Genomic DNA, 8,777 nt, shown 5'->3' with positions numbered 1-8,777 from the left:
ACCCTCTTTACAGTCCTCAGGGGAAGTCATTACCGCCCTTCTCTCCTCCTCTTCCTCCTCTTTTTCTTCCATACCTACTTATAACTCCATCTCCTTTATTCTGTGCCATACTTTCCCTCTCACTGGTTACTTAATCATGCCGCTCCATCTATCATGCCGCTAAGACACACCTTCATACTATCTATCGCTGTCATTCTTATACCATTACTGTCATTCTTCTCTTTTCCCTCCTTGTTATTTTCTTTTATTTTATTTTAGGGAAATCTTAAGTAAACATTAATATCGGTAAAAAAAAATGGACTTATATCATTGACACATTTATTATTCATTACAAAATTACAGCTGGAGTGTCATTTTTTTCATTAATGGTGAATTATCAATCTTGCATCAGCAAACACACACAGTTTTTAGTTTCTTTACTTTCAATTTCTTCATTATTAACTTTGGTCGCTGATGACTTTTTTGTTCATATACGTTTTTTTCTTTTCCTCTTTTTTTTTTTGGATTTTATTGTTTTAGTTTCTTCTTTACTTTCAATTTCTTCTCTCTTGATTTTGGTCGCTGATGACTTTTTTTTTGTTAATTTTTTCCTTTTATTTCTTCTTCATTCTTGTTTTTGGTCGCTGATGACTTTTTTGTTCATTTTCTGCTTTTATTTCTTCTTCATTCTTGTTTTTGGTCGCTGATGACTTTTGTTGTTCATTTTCTGCTTTTATTTCTTCTTCATTCTTGTTTTTGGTCGTTGATGACTTTTTTTGTTCATTTTCTGCTTTTATTTCTTCTTCATTCTTGATTTTGGTCGCTGATGACTTTTTTGTTCATTTTCAGCTTTTATTTCTTCTTCATTCTTGTTTTTGGTCGCTCATGACTTTTTTTGTTCATTTTCTGCTTTTATTTCTTCTTCATTCTTGTTTTTGGTCGCTGATGACTTTTTTTGTTCATTTTCGCTTTTTCTTTTCCTCCTCCTCCTTTTTTTTGGATTGTATTGTTTTAGTTTCTTTACTTTCATTTTTTTTCATTATTAACTTTGGTCGCTGATGACTTTTTTGTTCATTTTCTGCTTTTATTTATTCTTCATTCTTGATTTTGGTCGCTGATGACTTTTTTTGTTAATTTTCTGCTTTTATCTCTTCTTCATTCTTGTTTTTGGTCACTGATGACTTTTTTTGTTCATTTTCTGCTTTTATTTCATCTTCATTCTTGTTTTTGGTCGCCGATGACTTTTTTTGTTCATTTTCTGCTTTTATTTCTTCTTCATTCTTGTTTTTGGTCGCTGATGACTTTTTTTTGTTCATTTTCGCTTTTTCTTTTCCTCCTCCTCCTTTTTTTGGATTTTATTGTTTTAGTTTCTTTACTTTCAATTTCTTCTTTATTAACTTTGGTCGCTGATGACTTTTTTTGTTCATTTTCTGCTTTTATTTCTTCTTCAATTTCTTCTTTCTTGATTTTGGTCGCTGATGACTTTTTTTGTTCATTTTCTGATTTTATTTCTTCAGTTTCTTCATTCTTATTTTTGGTCGCTGATGACTTTTTTTGTTCGTTTTCTTTTATTTTGTCTTCACACACACACACACACACACACACACACACACACACACACACACACACACACATACACACACTTTCTCCTTTCGTCCATGTTAGAATCCACATATGCACGCGCGCACGTACTCACGCACACACAAACGCACGTAAGCAAATTAATCATGACTTTGAATATTATATAAGTTATGCCAATACATACACGCATTCATACATATGACTTCTACATGGCTATACATAAAGGTACATATTCACACATATTTCATCATAACTTGGAACATTGTCAATATTATGATGGCCTTCTACATGGCTAAACATATAAGTACATATTCACACACATTTTATCATGACTTGGAATATTGTCATGGGTACATATTCATGCATATTTCATCATAACTTGGAATATTGTCAATGTTATGATGCTCTTCTATATGGCTATACATGTACACATTCATCAGGACACACACACACACACACACACACACACACACACACACACAAACACAAACACATATTAATAGACACACAATAATAGACCATTTAATTTATTAAATGCCGCCTCACTGATGGGCGAGATTGTGGGCGTGGCGGCGGGCGTGGTGGGCGTGACGGTGGCCAGCGTGAGCGGCGTGGGCGGTGCGGCCAGCGGCCTCCAGACAGCCCCTGAGAAATGCCTCCGCGCCGGCCACCTGGGTGCGCGGGCCGCGCAGCAGCACGGTGCGAGACACCTTGTCTGTTGCTGGCGGCACTCTCACCTGCACGTCAGGGAACTCCTGCAGTAGTCTCCTGACAGTCGCGCCGGCGGGACCCACCACGTGGCACCGCTAGCGTGGCGTCACCGCCACTTGCGCCTCGATCACCTCGGCCTGCCGCAGCAAGGCCTCGAGGCGCGCCAGGGCGGCGGGAACCTGCCGGGCAGGTCTGCACAACCTGATGGTGGCGGTGCGGGTGTCTGAGGGAGGCGGCACACTCACTCGCACGCCAGCGAACTCTTGGCACACTTCCCGCAGTGTGGCGCCGCGTGGGCCGACGATGTAGCGCCGCATGTGGGGCGCTACGGCGAAAGTGGCCTCCTTCTCTTCCTCCTGCCAAGAGCGGCGCACGCTGTCCAGCGCACACTGCTGCTTAGCTCTCTCAGCCCGCTGCTTTCCTTTGTTCTCCTCGAGCTGCTGGCGTCGAGGAGACTCGATGGCGGCCTTCACCTCAGGCAGGCTAGGCGACTTCACCTTCTTGGGCCTGTTCTTGCCGCGGCCCACCACCGCCCTGCCCTCTGAGTCCCTCTTAGGGGGTCTGGGTCCTCAGGGGTCTCCGCCACAGTCTCCTTAGGCAGGCTAGGCTGTGCCCTCACCTTCCTGGGCCTTTTCTTTTTGCAGGCCACCACCGTCCAGCCCTCCGAGTCGCCTTCTGTGGCGTCAGGAGTCTCAGGGGCCTCAGAGGCCTTAGGGGCCTCTGAGGCCTCGCCGGACACCTGCTTCACGCCCACCGCCAGGTCCTCATCTGCCTTAACCGGCGGCGTCTTCTTCGGCGGCGCGTTCCATGTCGTCGTCCGCTGGTGCGGGCAAAATTTCTTCTGCGCTCCAGGTTTCCATTTTCATCCCTTCCTTACTACCCTCTCAAACTTCGCTCCTACCCCCTCAAATTTTGCTAATTTCTTTTACTGCAAAATAAAATTTAAGGTGTCCTCTGTTTGGTGGACTGGTGCGTGATCAACTCCAAGCTCACGGCCTGGAGGAAGTCAAAGCTCACCGCTCTAAGTTATGTTCACTACATGTAATGGCATCAACTGTACATAAGAAGTGGCTGCACTAAAGCTGTTATCTACACTATACATAAGTACTTAGCAGCTTATTCTAATACAGTGACAAGAGAGAGAGAGAGAGAGAGAGAGAGAGAGAGAGAGAGAGAGAGAGAGAGAGAGAGAGAGAGAGAGAATAGAGAGAGAGAGAGAATAGAGAGAGAATAGAGAGAGAGAGAGAGAGAGAGAGAGAGAGAGAGAGAGAGAGAGAGAGAGAGAGAGAGAGAGAGAGAGAGAGAGAGAGAGATAATAGAGAGAGAGAGAATAGAGAGAGAGAGAGAGAGAGAGAGAGAGAGAGAGAGAGAGAGAGAGAGAGAGAGAGAGAGAGAGAGAGAGAGAGAGAGAGAGAGAGAGAGAGAGAGAGAGAGAGAGAGAGAGAGAGAGAGAGAGAGAGAGAGAGAGAGAGAGAGAGAGAGAGAGAGAGAGAGAGAGAGAGAATAGAGAGAGAGAGAGAGACAGAGAGAGAGAGAGAGAGAGAGAGAGAGAGAGAGAGAGAGAGAGAGAGAGAGAGAGAGAGAGAGAGAGAGAGAGAGAGAGAGAGAGAGAGAGAGAGAGAGAGAGAGAGAGAGAGAATAGAGAGAGAGAGAGAGAGAGAGAGAGAGAGAGAGAGAGAGAGAGAGAGAGAGAGAGAGAGAGAGAGAGAGAGAGAGAAAATATATATATATATATATATATATATATATATATATATATATATATATAGAGAGAGAGAGAGAGAGAGAGAGAGAGAGAGAGAGAGAGAGAGAGAGAGAGAGAGAGAGAGAGAGAGAGAGAGAGAGAGAGAAAGAGAATAGAGAGAGAGAAAGAGAAAGAGAGAATAGAGAGAGAGAGAGAGAGAGAGAGAGAGAGAGAGAGAGAGAGAGAGAGAGAGAGAGAGAGAGAGAGAGAGAGAGAGAGAGAGAGAGAGAGAGAGAGAGAGAGAGAGAGAGAGAGAGAGAAAGAGAATAGAGAGAGAGAGAGAGAGAGAAAAAGAGAATAGAGAGAGAATAGAGAGAGAGAATAGAGAGAGAGAGAATAGAGAGAGAGAATAGAGAGAGAGAGAGAGAGAGAGAGAGAGAGAGAGAGAGAGAGAGAGAGAGAGAGAGAGAGAGAGAGAGAGAGAGAGAGAGAGAGAGAGAGAGAGAGAGAGAGAGAGAGAGAGAGAGAGAGAGAGAGAGAGAGAGAGAGAGAGAGAGAGAGAGAGAGAGAGAGAGAGAGAGAGAGAGAGAGAGAGAGAGAGAGAGAGAGAGAGAGAGAGAGAGAGAGAGAGAGAGAGAGAGAGAGAGAGAGAGAGAGAGAGAGAGAGAGAGAGAGAGAGAGAGAGAGAGAGAGAGAGAGAGAGAGAGAGAGAGAGAGAGAGAGAGAGAAAGAAAGAGAGTGAGAGAGAATAGAGAGAGAGAATAGAGAGAGAGAGAATAGAGAGAGAGAATAGAGAGAGAGAGAGAGAGAGAGAGAGAGAGAGAGAGAGAGAGAGAGAGAGAGAGAGAGAGAGAGAGAGAGAGAGAGAGAGAGAGAGAGAGAGAGAGAGAGAGAGAGAGAGATATATATATATATATATAGAGAGAGAGAGAGAGAGAGAGAGAGAGAGAGAGAGAGAGAGAGAGAGAGAGAGAGAGAGAGAGAGAGAGAGAGAGAGAGAGAGAGAGAGAGAGAGAGAGAGAGAGAGAGAGAGAGAGAGAGAGAGAGAGAGAGAGAGAGAGAGAGAGAGAGAGAGAGAGAGAGAGAGAGAGAGAGAGAGAGAGAGAGAGAGAGAGAGAGAGAGAGAGAGAGAGAGAGAGAGAGAGAGAGAGAGAGAGAGAGAGAGAGAGAGAGAGAGAGAGAGAGAGAGAGAGAGAGAGAGAGAGAATATAGAAGAAGAAGAAGAAGAAGAAGGAAAAAGAAGAAAATGAAGAAGAAAGGAAGATGGAAGGAAGGGTGAATGGAGTATGAGAGTAAACTAAAGAAAAAGAAAATGAAGAGAGGAATGGAAGAAAAGCAAAAGGGAGGAAGAGAAGGAAGGGAGAAGAGAAGTAGGCGGATAAATTAGGAAATAAGACAGAACTGGAAAAAAAAGAAAGGAATAAAGGAACGAAAGAAAGAAGAAAGGAGAATTAGAAAGTAAGGAAATAAATGGAACAAAAAAATAAAGAAAATTAAAAAAAGAAAACGGAGGAAAAGAAAGAAGAAAAAATGAGGGGAGAGGGAAGGAAAGAAGAGAGGAAAATACATTAGAAAATAAAAAAAACGAATGGAAAATAATAAGAAATCAATAAACGAAAGGAGAAAAGGAGAGAAGGAATACAAGAAAAAAAGAACTTAGGAAAAGAGAAAACGAGAAAAGGAGAAAGAATGAGGACGAGTTACTAAGCATATGAAAAGAAAACGGGACCAAGGGAAAAGATAAATAAAAGGCAGACTTAAACAAACAGGTGTACTTCTTGCCACATCGCCCGTCTCCGACTTCTCAAACATACGAACCTTGGCATAGATAAAACTGAAGAGAGAAACAAAAACAAAAACAAAAATAAACATAGAAAAATAACTAAGAAAACAACCTTCCCAAGTGCATAGAGCGAAGAGTAAGAAATGAGAGCAGGTTTAAATATAGGTAACGCTCCCCAGGTGTGTCTAGGTTTACCTGTGTATTAATTAGCAGTGTCTGGCATAGGGTAGGTAGACAGGATAGCTGGATAGATAGGTAGATAGACAGATAGATAGAAAGACTGACTGACTGACTGATGGATAGATATATAAATAGATGAATTGATAGATAGATAGATATATAGATAGATAAATATAATTGAGGATTTTATTTGCTTTTATCTTCTCTTTATTCTTTTCCTCTTGTTCTTCTTTACTTATTTTCTCATTTTCCTTCTCCTCTTCCTCCTCGTTCTCCTCCTCCTATATAAAGAAGAGGAGGGCCAGAGCTCACTTTCGCCCCAGCCAGCCACAGGTACACACATACACACACACACACACACACACACACACACACGCACGCACGCACGCACGCACGCACACGTAGTACAGTCATGCAGGTATACACGGAAATGAAGGACAGAAATACATACACAAAGGGAGGTGTATTGATTGTGTAAGTGTAACAGGACACACACACACACACACACACACACACACACACACACACACACACACACACACACATATACATACATACATACATACATACATACATACACACATTCATATCATCACGGAAAATAAGGTTATTATTATTATGTTTTTTATTTCATTATTTGTCATTTTTGTTATTTTCTTTTTCTTTCTTTATTTATTGTTTGTTTATCGTATTTTTCTTTTTTTGTTATTTATTTTTGTTTGTTGTTGTTTTTCGTTAGTATTTATTTATTTATTTATTTATTTATTTTTTTTTTTTTGGTTTGTTCTATTTTTTAATACGTGGCATTAAAATTCAGTCAGAGGGTGGAGGAGAGGGAGGAACAAGCCAAGAATCGTCCAAGGTAGGGGTAAGAATAATATATTCTTTCTCCATTAAGGATGTTTTGCCAGGGTTTTATAATTTTGGTACGTAAGAAGCTCAAAACACTCAAAAGACACGTTTTCATAATCTTCTTTGGTATTCCTATAAAAGTTTATTTCCATGCCTTTTAGCATTTTGGTGTATAACACGCTCAAAACATTCCAAAAACATTTATATGGTAATGTTATTTCTTTTCCCCATATATATATAGTGAATTGCATAAATTTTGGCTGTTTGGTACAAACAGCAAAAAAAAAAAAAAAAATCAAAATCAAAATAAACGTTTTTCGTAATGTTATTGTTTCTCTATATATAATACTATTAAGTTGTTTTCGAGTTTTGGATGGTAAGAAGCTGGAAAACACTCATAACAAACTTTTCTCGTAATGTCTTTCCGTTATAAAATATAGGATATTTTGCATGAATTCACGCGTTTTCGTACATAACAATATAAATAACACTCATAACATCTTTTTTATAGTGTTGTTCTTTTCTACATATAGAGTGCTATTGACCATTTTGTTAAGAAGGTCAATAACATTAATAATACACGTTTCTGGTATTCTCGTTATGTTTCACCATATAGGGTACATTTCATGGGTTTCTCCATTTCTGTACATAACAAGCTGAAAAACACTCATAATAGATAGTTTTGGTAATATTATTCTCTTTCTTCATAATGGGTGTTTTCATGAATTTTAGCGTTCAGGTACGTAGGAAGCTCGGAAACACACAAAAGACAACTTTTTGGAAATGTTTTTGTATTGAAAACAGGGGCCTTCCGTGCTTTTAGCGTTTTGGTAACTAAAACACTCAAAAACCCTAAAAAGACACGTTCCTGGTAATTTCGATTCGTTTCCCTATAGAGAGTGATTCGCATGCATTTTGCCGTTTTGGTACCTAACAATTTAAAAAAACACTCGAAAAACAAGTTTTTGGTAATGTTGTTCTCTTTGTCCATACAAGAGTGCTATTCAACGCGTTTTCGCGTTTTGGTATCGAACAAGCTCAAAACACTCCTAATACACGTTTTTCGTAATGTCCTTTTGTTCACCTATATAGGGTACTTACTATGCATGCATTTTGGCGTTTATGTACGTAAAAAAAACACGCAAAATACTTGATTTGTTAATGTTAAACTGTCTCTCAATTAGGGAGATTTTCCATGCTTTAAGCTTTTTCATAGGTAAATACCTCAAAACACTGAAAAAGGAACATTTTTTGGTAATGATGTTTTGTTTTCCCATATCGAGTGCTTTCCATGCCTTATAGCGTTTTACAGTCTTACATGTACAAAAACACTCATAAGATACGTTCTTAAGGTCAGGATTACTTATAATACACGTTTCTTGTAATGTTCTTTTGTGTCCCAATATAAGATGTTTTCTATGTATTTTAGCGTTTTGGGGCCTAAAAAAAATAAATAAATAATAAAAAAAACTGAAAAACACTTACCTGTTAATGTAGGTTCGTTTTCCATATATTTTATGGCGTTTTGGTACCTAACATTGTGAAAATACTCGAAGTACACATTTTTGGTAATGTTCTTTTTCTACATATATAATTCTATTCATACCTTTTAGAGTTTATGTACCTAAGAAGCTCAAATACACTTGAAATCCACAATTCTCGTAATGTCTTTTCGTTTTCCCATATTGGGTACTTTTCATGCTTTTTTGCGTTTTTGTACGAAAAAAAAATGAAAGCACTTATAATACTTGTTTTTGGTAATGTTATTCTCGTTCTCCTTAAAGGGTGTTTTGCAAGCATGTAGTGTTTTAGTACGGAAGTAGGTCATAAACCCTCAAAGAACATTTTTTTTGTAACACGTTTATAAACACTCAAAAGACACGTTTCCGGAAATGTCGTTTCTCTTCGCCATATAAGGTGCTTTGCATACATTTTGGTGTTTTGGTATGTAAACATGTGAAATATGCAGAAAATTAATGTTTTTTAGTAATGTTATTCTGTTTCTTC

Source organism: Scylla paramamosain, chromosome 35 (assembly GCF_035594125.1).
Source record: "Scylla paramamosain isolate STU-SP2022 chromosome 35, ASM3559412v1, whole genome shotgun sequence".
NCBI lineage: Eukaryota > Metazoa > Arthropoda > Malacostraca > Decapoda > Portunidae > Scylla > Scylla paramamosain.
This window is presented reverse-complemented; position numbering follows the sequence as displayed.